This window comes from Macaca nemestrina, chromosome 12 (assembly GCF_043159975.1).
Source record: "Macaca nemestrina isolate mMacNem1 chromosome 12, mMacNem.hap1, whole genome shotgun sequence".
Classification (NCBI taxonomy): Eukaryota; Metazoa; Chordata; class Mammalia; order Primates; family Cercopithecidae; genus Macaca; species Macaca nemestrina.
Window position 1 is genome coordinate 85,487,842 of NC_092136.1, and position 12,053 is coordinate 85,499,894.

At 40.1% G+C, this 12,053-nt stretch overlaps 1 long non-coding RNA gene and 1 other non-coding gene across 5 annotated transcripts in view; both read left to right on the plus strand.

Annotated features, from left to right (window-relative positions):
• LOC105468863 (uncharacterized) overlaps window positions 1-12,053 on the plus strand; it is a 101,246-nt gene that overhangs the window by 20,335 nt on the left and 68,858 nt on the right. For 2 of the 4 annotated variants that reach the window (XR_011611232.1, XR_979673.3), the window contains exons 3-4: window positions 8,831-8,914; window positions 10,405-10,587. This is a non-coding gene — a long non-coding RNA (uncharacterized lncRNA). The remainder of the gene's footprint in view (window positions 1-8,830; window positions 8,915-10,404; window positions 10,588-12,053) is intronic. The other 2 variants (XR_979675.3, XR_979677.3) reach the window with 1 other exon arrangement.
• Window positions 4,290-4,393, plus strand: LOC112424483 (small nucleolar RNA U13). The gene has a single exon (XR_003015235.1). It is a non-coding gene; the product is annotated as a small nucleolar RNA U13 (small nucleolar RNA).

Sequence of the window (12,053 nt, forward strand, 5' to 3'; positions counted from 1 at the left end):
AAATCACTTTGTACTGACATAGCTTTAGTTTAGAAGAGAATATTTGTGGGGATTTTTAATCAGATAAAAATAGGGCTGCTGTTTTCTCTATACCAATTAACATAGTTGACATTTAGCCAGATCTACCCTGGACACAGCAGGGGATGTACAGTTTGTCCTGGTTCTGTGGGAAATGGAAAATGCAGTACTTGGCACAAGAAAAATATGTGAACCCAAAAAAATGTCAAATATAGCAAGTCAAATTAAGTAAATTGATTTACTGAAGGGCAGTCTATGCTTTCGAGAGAAAAAAGCTGGAAGAAAGACTCTCTAGACTACTTTAAAAAGCTGAAGAGACCTTGAGTTTAACTATTAATATTATATGTTAATAAATGAGCATCTTTAGTTACAGTCATTTTTCTAGCACTTAAATATGCAATTCTTGTGATGAGTTTAAGAAAGGAACTGGTAGTGGCTCATACACAGTATATGAAGACATGTTAAGGCCGGGTGCTGTGCTTCATGCCTGTAATCCCAGCACTTTGGGAAACCAAGGCAGGTAGATCAGTTGAGGTCAGGAGTTCAAGACCAGCCTGGCCAACAGGGTGAAACCTTATCTCTACTAACAATACAAAAATTAGCCAGGCTTAGTGGTACACACCTGTAATCCCAGCTACTCAGGAGGCTGAGGCAAAAGAATCGCTTGAACCTGGGAGGAGGAGGTTGCAGTGAGCCGCGGTCATGCCACAGCATTCTAGCCTGGGTGACAGAGCAAGACTCTGTCTCAAAAAAAAAAAAAAAAAAAAAAAAGACATGTTAAAAATTTTTAGCACAGAAAGACTACTTACATGCCACCTAACCCATTCCGTCACTTACAGATGAGGAAAATTGATCCCAGGGATGTTAAACCGCTTTCATCAAGTCACACTGATTTGTTGCCCTCTCAGAACTTCTGCCACACATCCTTTGGCTCATGCATCAAAAACTTTATGAGAATATCAATGATATAGTAACATTTCAAATAACTACAATGCTTGAAGAACAAATAGTTTATTCTCGTTCATTTGAAATTCTGATTAATGTTTAGAAAGAAAAGTATTTTTATATTTATACCTTCTTAAAAATTTATCACAAGTGTCTTAGCTCATGGTAGCACCTTTATAAATAATAGGTTGAAAACATGAAATTGCTAATATTAGCTACGTTTTTTAACCACAAAAATAGCAAATTTTGATCAAGTGCGGTGGTTCATGCCTGTAATCCCAGCACTTTTGGAGGCTGAGGCAGGCGGATCACCTAAGGTCAGGAGTTCAAGAGCAGCCTGGCCAACATGACAAAACCCTGTCTCTACTAAAAAAAACACAAAAATTAGCCAAACGTGGTGGTGGGTGTCTGTAATCCCAGCTACTGGGGAGGCTGAGGCAGGAAAATCGCTTGAATCCGGGAGGTAGAGGTTGCAGAGAGCCAAGATCACACCACTGCACTCTAGCCTGGGTGACAAAGTGAGACTCTGAAGAAAAAACAACAAGAAAGAAAGAAAGAATGAGAGAAAGAAAGAAGGAAAGCAAGAAAGAAAGAAAAGAAAGAAAGAAAGAGAAAGAAAGAAAGAAAAAATTTGGGGACTTGTACTAGTCAGCATCCAAAATGGATCTAAGTGACCTTTACCTCTTGGTATTCAAGTCCTTGTATAGCCCCTGCCCATGATGAACAGGAATACCTGTGCAACCAATAGAATATTGAGGAATTGAGGATGTTTGACTTCTGAGGGTAAGGTCATAAACAATACTGCAGCTTCCACTTTGCTCTTTCCTGGCTTACTCACTCTGGCAGGAATCAGCCACCAAGTTATGAGAACACTCAAACAGTCCAAGGGAAAGGTCGACGTGGCGAAGAACTCAGACCTCCCGCCAGCAGCCTGCACTAACTTGCCAGCCTGTGAATGAGCCATCTTGGAAGCAGATCTTCCCACACCAGAGTAAAGCCTCCAGAAGCCCTGACCAACATCTTGATTACAACCCCATGAGGCATGCTGAGCCAGAACCAACCAGCTAAGCTCTTTCCAAATTCCTGGCCTATGGAAACTATGTGAGATACTGTTTTTCGTTTATTTTTTTAGAGACAGAGTCTCCCTATGTTGCCCAGGCTGGGAGTGCAGTGACTATTCAAAAGTGCACAATCAGTACACTACAGCCTGGAATTCCTGGGCTCAAGACATACTCCTGCCTCAGCCTCCCAAGTAGCAGGGACTACCGGCACATGTCACAGTGCCCACTGAGATGCTATTGTTTTAAGTCACTAAGTCTTGGGATAATAGGTAACAAATAGGGAGCTTTTACAAATACGTATCTGGGCCAGGCGCAGGGCCTCATGCCTGTAATCGCAGCACTTTGGGAAGCCAAGGCAGAAGGATCTCATAAGCCTAGGAGTTCGAGACCAGCCCAAGCAACATAGCAAGACCCTGTCTCTACAAAAATTAAATTGAAATAATTAGCTGGGTATGGTGGTGTGTGCCTGTAGTCCTTGCTACTAGGAAGGCTGAGGGAGAGAGGATCACTTGAGTTCCGGCATTTGAAGTTGCAATAAGCCATGATCGTGCCACTGCACTCCAGCCTGGGAGTGAGACCCTGTCTTTAAAACAAACTGTATATACATATATACACACACACACACATACACACAAGTATACATATGTGTGTGTGTGTGTATATACATATAATATATATATAGAGGCCAGGCATAGTGGCTCATGCCTGTAATCTCAGTACTTTGGGAGACTGAGGCAGGAGGATTGTTAGAGCCCAGAAGTTTGAGACCAGCCTAGGCAACATAGTGAGACCCCATCTCTACGAAAAAAAGAAAGAGGCTGGGAGCGGTGGCTCACACCAGCACTTTGGGAGGCCGAGGTGGGCAGATCAGGAGGTTAGGAGATCGAGACCATCCTGGCGAACACGGTGAAACCCCATCTCTACTAAAAAAAAATACAAAAAATTAGCTGGGCATGGTGGCGGGTGCCTATAGTTCCAGTTACTTGGGAGACTGAGGCAGGAGAATGGCATGAACCTGGGAGGCAGAGATTGCAGTGAGCCAAGATTGTGCCACTGTACTCCAGCCTGGGTGACAGAGCGAAACTCCAAGTCAAAAAAAAAGAAAGGAAAAATAAAATATAAGACTAGATAGTATTAGGAAAATTTACAGCATTACTATGGGGGAGACAGAGGAATGACATTTTGTTTGTTTTAAAATACGGTTTATAGTTCATGTGGTTTCCTTGAACCAATAAGACCCTTCCTAAATCCATTCCAGAGATTATTATTTTGGGTTTCATTTCCTTCTTAGAGAGCCCTCTAAGAATCTCTCCCTGCAAGGTGACTCAAGTTCACACCAATGTTTCTCTGCTTTGATCCTCAGTAAAACTTGTTGGACTTCACAGTTCATTCTTTTAGTATCTAATCTCTAATTGTTTCAAGTATGCATTGCTTATCTCTTCAATTAAATCAATTAGATTGTAAAATTCCTGCAGCCAGGACCACATCTTTTACTTGCTTTAGACCTTCAACATTGTTATCTGCTGGGGACACATTACATGAGTATCATTACTCATTTATTGATTGACCAAATTAATAGAATCGCTTCTTAACATGGTTTTCCTCCTTGAAGATCATTTTATCTTAGAAACCATTCTTTATTTCAACATGGATGTTTTTCTACCAAGAAAACCATACAGTACTTTAAAACACCCAAGTCTATCATATAATCCTCTTTGAGTTATTCATACTTCAGAAATGTGCTGAATTTTTTGCTATCACTTCATGACTTTCTCCAATTGTGAGGCTACTAATTTAATTATATTATTTTATAATTGCTAAAATACAAGTTAGGCGAAAAAGATCTTGCTGTGGTAACTGTGCATGGACTCTGTCTGAAAGGCCCACCCCTAACATTTGTAATAGTGGGACCAGACGATACATAGCAGCCTATACATCCTGTGTCTAAATATTTCAAAGTCAGGTATCAAACTGTCAAACTTTTAGAAAAAAAAATAAGTATGTTCTCTTTTTGCTATCTTGACAAGTTTTCTTCCTAGTTATTTCTTCTCTGAATTTCAGTTTTGTATTTTCTGTTTCTATCTTGACCTTAACTTGTACTCATTCTCAAAGTCCTAAAAGATTAAAAAAGACCAAAGTGACTGTATTCAAAGTGTTCAAATATATCTTCCATCAAAAAATGTAAAGTAAATTCAAAAACTGGAAATTCCCATTATTTAATGTTTGAAAGGTATTTTTCTAAAATATTCAAAATAATCTCTCCTGATCCTTTTGTAGTTCATGAGTGTAATGATTGAGTGTTCATGCACATGTGTGAGATATGCCACCCTTGAACCTTGTTACACTGTTGTCACATTACCCGTTTGATGTGAAAAAAAAGAAACAAAAGAAGAATCTCCCTAAAATTTCTGAAGAGGAAAACAAGTTATAATCATTAAATATCAACTTCTTTTTCAGATTCATCATCTGCTCTGAAAATGTCAAAATTTTAAATCAAAGTAATTAAACAAAAATGTTTTAAAAATCTATTTGCATCTATTTAAATATTTTAATAACAATAAAACCATTTTTTTTTTTTTTTTGAGACGGAGTCTCGCTCTATAGCCCAGGCTGGAGTGCAGTGGCCAGATCTCAGCTCACTGCAAGCTCCGCCTCCCGGGTTCACGCCATTCTCCGGCCTCAGCCTCCCGAGTAGCTGGGACTACAGGCGCTGCCACCTCGCCCGGCTATTTTTTTTTTTTTTGTATTTCTTAGTAGAGACGGGGTTTCACCGTGTTAGCCAGGATGGTCTCGATCTCCTGACCTCGTGATCCGCCCATCTCGGCCTCCCAAAGTGCTGGGATTACAGGCTTGAGCCACCGCGCCCGGCCCAATAAAACCATTTTTAATGATCAATGCCCATTCAGTGGCCAATGTAAAGAAATGGTATCATACTTCATACATGTTATGTATAACCTTCATATACACACACTTGAATAATATAAATTGTTTTATCTTAGAAAATATTCCTCAGCCACCATATTTAATTATTGCAAATAAAATACTAGTTCACAAGTAGTCAGGAAACACAAATTAAAACATGAAGAAGGCCAGGCACAGTGGCTCATGCCTGTAATTCCAGCACTTTGGGAGGGCTAGGTGAGTGTATCACTTCAGGTCAGGAGTCTGAGACACCAGCCTGGCCAACATGGCCAAACCCCATCTCCACTAAAAATACAAACATTAGCTGAGTGTGGTGGTGCAGGCCTCCAGCTACACAGGAGGCTGAAGCAGGAGAATCACTTGAACCTGGGAGGCAGAGGTTGCAGTGACCCGAGATCATGCCACTGTGCTCCAGCCTGGGCGAGAGTTAAGACTGTCTCAGAAAAAAAAAAAAAAAAAAAGAAGAAGAAAATGGATACTTTGTGTGTTGGAAAATCATACTGCATTACACAAAAATCTTTTGCACTCTTGCTAACTGAAAGATCTGAAAAGTTAGTCTCTTCTCCTACCTAGGTGCTTCTGTTATTCACATTCTCCTAAATTGCTCATGTTCATCTTCATATCTTGTGGTGGTATAATCCAGAAGATAGCACAGATGATGGACACAATTGCCTTTTCATTTAATGACATAGGATAAGAGACATAAAGAAGCATTTTCCTGGGCCTTAAATGCTGTTAAGCATGAGTGGATGCTTAAGAACACACAGTCAATGCTAAGAGCCAGATCTTGAGTATCAGAAGTGCCCATGTATTGTTAAATAAATTTATTTTGGGGGGAGGCCGTGTATGGTGGCTCATGCCTGTAATCCCAGCACTTTGGGAGGCTGAGGCAGGTGGATCACGAGGTCAGGAGATCAAGACCATCCTGGCTAACAAGGTGAAACCCCATCTCTACTAAAAATACAAAAAAATTAGCTGGGTGTGGTGGCAGGCGCCTGTAGTCCCAGCTACTCAGGAGGCTGAGACAGCAGAACGGTGTGAACCCGGGAGGTGGAGCTTGCAGTGTGCCGAGATAGTGCCACTGCACTCCAGCCTGGGCAACAGAGTGAGACTCCATCTCAGGAAAAAAAAAAAAAATTATTTTTTGCGTCGTGATATGTAGGGCCTTCTAAAGCACAGTGCCTAAGACTAGGGCCACTTTGCCCAGCTAGCAAGGTTGTACTATTGTATCAAAAGTTAATCACCAAAAGTCAGAAAATTTTTCTAGTCTCATGTATGATTTACAGATTAAATAATAATATTTTTTTTTTCGTGGCAGTGTGTCACTCTGTCACCCAGGCTGGAGTGCAGTAGCATGATCTCAGCTTACTGCCACCTCTGTCTCCTAGGTCCTAGCGATTCTCCTGCCTCGTCCTCCCAAGTAGGTGGGATTACAGGCATGCATCACCACACCGGCTAATTCTTATATTTTTAGTAGAGACAGGTTTCACCATGTTGGCCAGTCTGGTCTCAAACGCATGACCTCAAGTGATCTGCCCACCTCGGCCTTTCAATGTGTTGAGATTACAGGCGTGAGCCACTGTACGCAGCCCGATTTAAATAATTAAGTTATTCGTGGCGATAGAATAATGAGAGTGCAGACTCTGGAGAAATGGCGATTGGGTTCACATCTCAGCTTTGTCACTTAGTTGTGTGTCCTCGGGCAAGTTACCCAACTTTCTGTGCCTTAATTTCCTCAACTGTAAAACAGGGATAAAAATAATATCTTGAAGGATGGTTGCTATGCTTAAAAATACCAATCTTACTGAGGAAGGTGCTGAGAACAGTACATAGATCATAGCAAGCTCTACATATGTATTGCTCTTACTGTATGTGCACTCTCCAAAGCATTCTGTAGAACCTAATCCACTCTTGGAAATAACACAATAATTAATGATAATTATAATAATTACAGTGTTTGAATACCTCCCATGTGCCAAGCACAGCATTTATATTATTTCATTTAATCCTCGGAACAACCCTGACAGGTAGGCATTAGTCTCAATTCTCAGAGGAAGAAACTGAAATTAGGAAAGTTGAAGTAATCTGCTCAAAAGCACAGATAGTAAGTGACAGAGCTGAGCTTTAAATGGAAGTTTTCTGAATCTTAAACTTGTGCTCTTTCTACTTCATTCTTGGTGGACAAACCATGTTGCTTAATCCCAGATTCCTGGTTCTGAGATCCCAGAATACAATGATTCTATTATTTGTAAAGATGAAAATTACAAATAATTTGTAATCACCAAACTGAACTCTTTGAGGGGACAGATTGTTTCCTTCTGCCCCCCTAGCACCATGCCTGGAACACGGTAGATAATATTTGTCCAAACAGTGATGATTAATCTGGAGTCAACAATATGCTAGGGAAATGAACAAACTTTTTTTTTTCTTTTTTTTTCTTTTTGAGACATGGTCTTGCTCTGTCACCTGGGCTGGAGTGCAGGGGCACAATCATGGTTCACCGTAATCTGGAACTCCTGGGCTCAGGTGATTCTCCTGCCTCAGCCTCCTAAGTAGCTGGGTCTACAGAAGCACACCATCATGCCCAGCTAATTAAAAAATTTTTATTTTGTAGAGATGGGGTTTCACTATGTTTCCTAGTCTGGTCTCGAACTTCTGACCTGAAGCAGTCCTCCACCTCAGCCCCCCATAGTGCTGAGATTATAGGTGTGAGCCACTGCACACAACCAAACATAACATTTTGTGAATTGACAGTCTATAGGTTCATTGAGACAGCTGCAGTACTTCCTCTACTTCATGTAACAAATTTTTATAAGTAATAATTTTTCAGCCTGAGCAATATAGTGAGACCCTGTCTCTAAAAACATTTTTTAAAAATAAATAAACCAGGCACAGTTGTGCATACATACCTGTAGTCCTAGCTACTTGGGAGGCTGAGGTGGGAGGATGGCTTGAGATGAGAAGTTTGAGGCTGCAGTGAGCTATAATTGTGCAGTTGCACTACAGCCTGGGTGACAAGGAAGAATCTTGTCTCTTAAAAATAATGATCATCATCATTTTTGAAATTCAGTTATACTTATGCCCTCTGTTCTTGCTTTAACATTTTTAACCATGACATATAGACCTTGACTCTCCCTTGAATTTTTGAAATGAAAACCGAGTTTATTCAAATTTCTTCTGGCTTTAACTATTATTCCCATGTTGCTTGCTAGAAAACAAATTACAGGATATTTGGAGATGTTTCCTTGTTTAGATTTGAATTGCCTGGGCTATTTTTTTTTTTCTCAGAAAAATCTCATAGTACACACAGTTTCATACCAGCTTGGAACATGGTTATTTGGCCCATCTGCCATTTTAAATAACATTTAAATTTAGGTTTATATATTTTTAGGGATATGGTGGTGATGCTATAGAGTTTTATTCTGAGAGTTTCAGTTCTTCAGGAGTTCCACAACAAGCAACTTGCATGTAGTCTGAACAATGTCTTTAGATGCATTTCCCAGCGAGTTTTAGGGGAAAAAATTAAACTCCTCAAGTTCATCTCTCTTTTACTTGACCAGAGGAACAGCAATTTATTTACACTTGAGTTCAGATTAGGAAAAAAGAGGAAGGGGGTTTCAAGCAAACTCATACAGCTCAAGCGTCTGGCAACTGTTAACCAAAATGGTGGTGGAAAGAGAAGACTTGTGTCAGACAAAATCTCAAGTATCTACTTCCTCATCCTTTCTTAGTGATGAAAACTTTATTTTGGCTGGGTTTATAGCCACTCGAAAAGAAAAGAAAAGAAAAAAAAAAACCCTTGCAGTTAGGTATGTAGGTATGTAGGTATGTGACTAAATTCTAACAAATGAGATGTCATTGAAATTGTTCTTTTGAATTTCCAGGAAGGCTCCTTAAAGGGAAATCATGCAGACAGATCATCTCCATCTCCTTCATTTGGGCTGGAAATAAAACATGATGGTTGAAGCGTGAGTAATGCTTCTGGGCTATTAGGTAGAAGCCATGTGGCAGAGCAATGGGGTAGAAAGATTCTGTGTGCATGATGATCATAAAACTGTTATACCAACTCTGGATGACTTACTTCTGGACTTCTTTTATGTAAGAGAGAAATGAATTTATATATTGTTTAAGGGCATTTATTATTCACTGTTTTCTCTTTCTCATCTATACCCAATTCCAAGAGACAGAAGGATCCATTAGGATCTTCATATATTGTTCTATCTTGGAAAAAGTAAAAAAAAAAAAGGATCTGACTATATCTCCATGATACTCTTTCCACCTGGCCTATGAAAGCCAAAGACGTCTGGACAGCCTCTTCAAAGAGAGGAAACTTGTCAGTTAATCCTAGTTTATGAATATGATAGCAATTTCTCAGATAATATGCTTATATTCTCCCAAGATGGACAAATTAAATATTCTGGGTTTTGTGCTGTGAAATTAGCGTAAACGATTTCTCTGTATTTGACACAATTCATTAATTGTTAATTAACTGTTAATTGCCGGGAGGCGGAGCTTGCAGTGAGCTGAGATCCGGCCACTGCACTCCAGCCTGGGCGACAGAGTGAGACTCCGTCTCAAAAAAAAAAAAAAAAAAAAAAACTGTTAATTGATCCTTTAAGATCTCTAGAATCATTTTTTAGAGTACCAAGAAAGGCAAACTAGCCAAATGTGACTTTTTGACTTTTTTTTTTTTTTTTGAAATGGGTTTTCACTCTTGTTTCCCAGGCTGGAGTGTAATGGCATGATCTTGGCTCACTGCAAACTCTACCTCCCAGGTTCAGGTGACTGTCCTGCCTCAGCCTCCCAAGTAGCTGGGATTACAGGCACCCTCCACCACACCCAGCTAATTTTTGTATTTTTAGTAGAGACAGGGTTTCAATGTGTTGGTCAGGCTGGTCTTGAACTCCTGACCTCAAGTAATCCGCCCACCTCGGCCTCCACAAAGTGCTGAGATTACAGGGGTGAGCCACCGTGCCCGGCCCCAAATGTGACTTTTTACCTCAAGCATCAAACTATTTTAGCATTACATTGAAAAGTACCTCACAGCTGTTTCCCCAGAAAGACTAGTTTTCTTTTCAAATATTCTCTCATTTTTACATTCTAACCTCTAAAATGTTTCAATCTGCTATAATATATTGAGTCTTGTAAGGTTATAAATTAATTTCTTTTTAAGTTTGATTTTTACCCTGAGAAAGATATTTTACATGATCAATAATGAATAATTAGCAGGGAGGTAGCCAAGAGTAGAGGACGGGAGGAGAAAAGAAAATGAAAAAAAATTAAACTTTAATACAGAAGAAAATTTATCTTTAAGTTTTCTTCCACGTTAAACATTTAGGCTAAGTAAATTCTTATAAGGAAAACCAAACGATTTTTAACCAGCAGAAACAAATGTCTGATAAAACCAAAAGACAGGTTTCCTTATGATCTAATAAGGTAATTTTGTCTTCATAATTAGCAAAGTGCTATTGCTAAAATAGCACTTAGGAGATGATGCTCAAATATTCCCCCAATGGGAATATGTACATGATTCAGACTGTGAGCAATGACAGCACAGGATAACTTACACATTGCCAAATCGTATCCCTGGGCGCCAGAATGTGTGTGAATCTTCTACCTACTACCAACTCACGTCTCTAAGGTATGTTGACAGACCTATTTGTCATGTCTCTTTAGTCTGCAGTGTGGTGTAATACAAAGAGCACTGGGTCGAAGGTCAGAAATGTTAGAGTTCTGGTTCAGGCTGTAACACTTGTGGCATTGTGCATGTCACTTGACCTTGCCTGGTGTCAGTTTCCTCATCTGTAAATTGAGGTTAATGATACCTACATTACTCGCTTTACATGTCTGTTGTGAAGATCAAATGGTATGTATTTATTAGTGCTTTGGAAATTTTAAAACGTTAAATATTCTATTACTGTAGGTTTTTACACATATGCCTTTGGCCCTACTTAGGGGTCCCCTCCCTTCCTCCCTTCTTCCCTTCCTCCTTTCCTCCCTCCCTCTCTTCTATTCTTTCTTTCTCTCTTGCTCTCTTTCCTATTTATTTATTTATTTATTTATTCATTTATTTATTTATTGAGATGGAGTCTCGCTCTATTGCCCAGGCTGGAGTGCAGTGACGCCATCTTGGCTCACTGCTTCCTCTGCCTCCCAGGTTCAAGCAATCCTTTTGCTTCGGCCTCCTGAGTAGCTGAGATTACAGGCATGTGCCACCACGCCCAGCTAATTTTTGTATTTTTTTGTAGAGATGGGGTTTGGCCATGTTGGCCAGGCTAGTATTTCTTTCTTTTTTGTAGGGATAGCATCTTGTTTGTTTTGCCTAGGCTGGTCCAGAACTCCTGGCTTCAAGTGATCTTCCTGCCTTGGCCTTCCACAATGATTTCTTTTTTTTTTTTTTTTTTTGAGAAGGAGTCTCACTCTGTCACCCAGGCTGGAGTGCAGTGGCACGATCTTGGCTCACTGCAACCTCTACCTCCTGAGCTCAAGCAATTCTTCTGCCTCAGCCATCTGAGTAACTAAGATTACAGACAGGTGCCAACACCCCCAGCTAATTTTTTTTGTATTTTTAGTAGAGACAGGGTTTTACCATGTTGATCAGGCTGGTCTCAAACTCCTGACCTCAAGTGATCCACCAGCCTCAGCTTCCCAAAGTGCTGGGATTACAAGCATGAGCCACTATGCCCAGCCCCAAATGTTGAGATTACAGATGCGAGCCACTGTGCCCAGCTACTTCTGACATTTCTTTTCCTCAAAATCTCTTTGAAAATTAGAACCCAGTCTAGGAGATCTCTCAGTGACCTCTCTGAAGAGCAAATCACAACCTTCTGAGCCTCTATCTGTAAATGAGAAGTTGGAATAGATTAATAGGCCCAAATTTTATTTTGAAGCAGAACATTTTTTAATAAACTTATTCTGAAGATCAGCAGGTGAAATGGACAGAAACGGGTTTGCTCTTGGTTGAGATGGTAGAAACTGGAATGAGGAGAACTCAGAGTCCTACCTAGTCTTCTTTCCCCCACTATATTCCTAGCTCTCTTTTAGGCAGCCACTGAGGCTCCTCACAACAAACCTCAGATCCTTCCCACTCTAACCTTCTACAGTGTT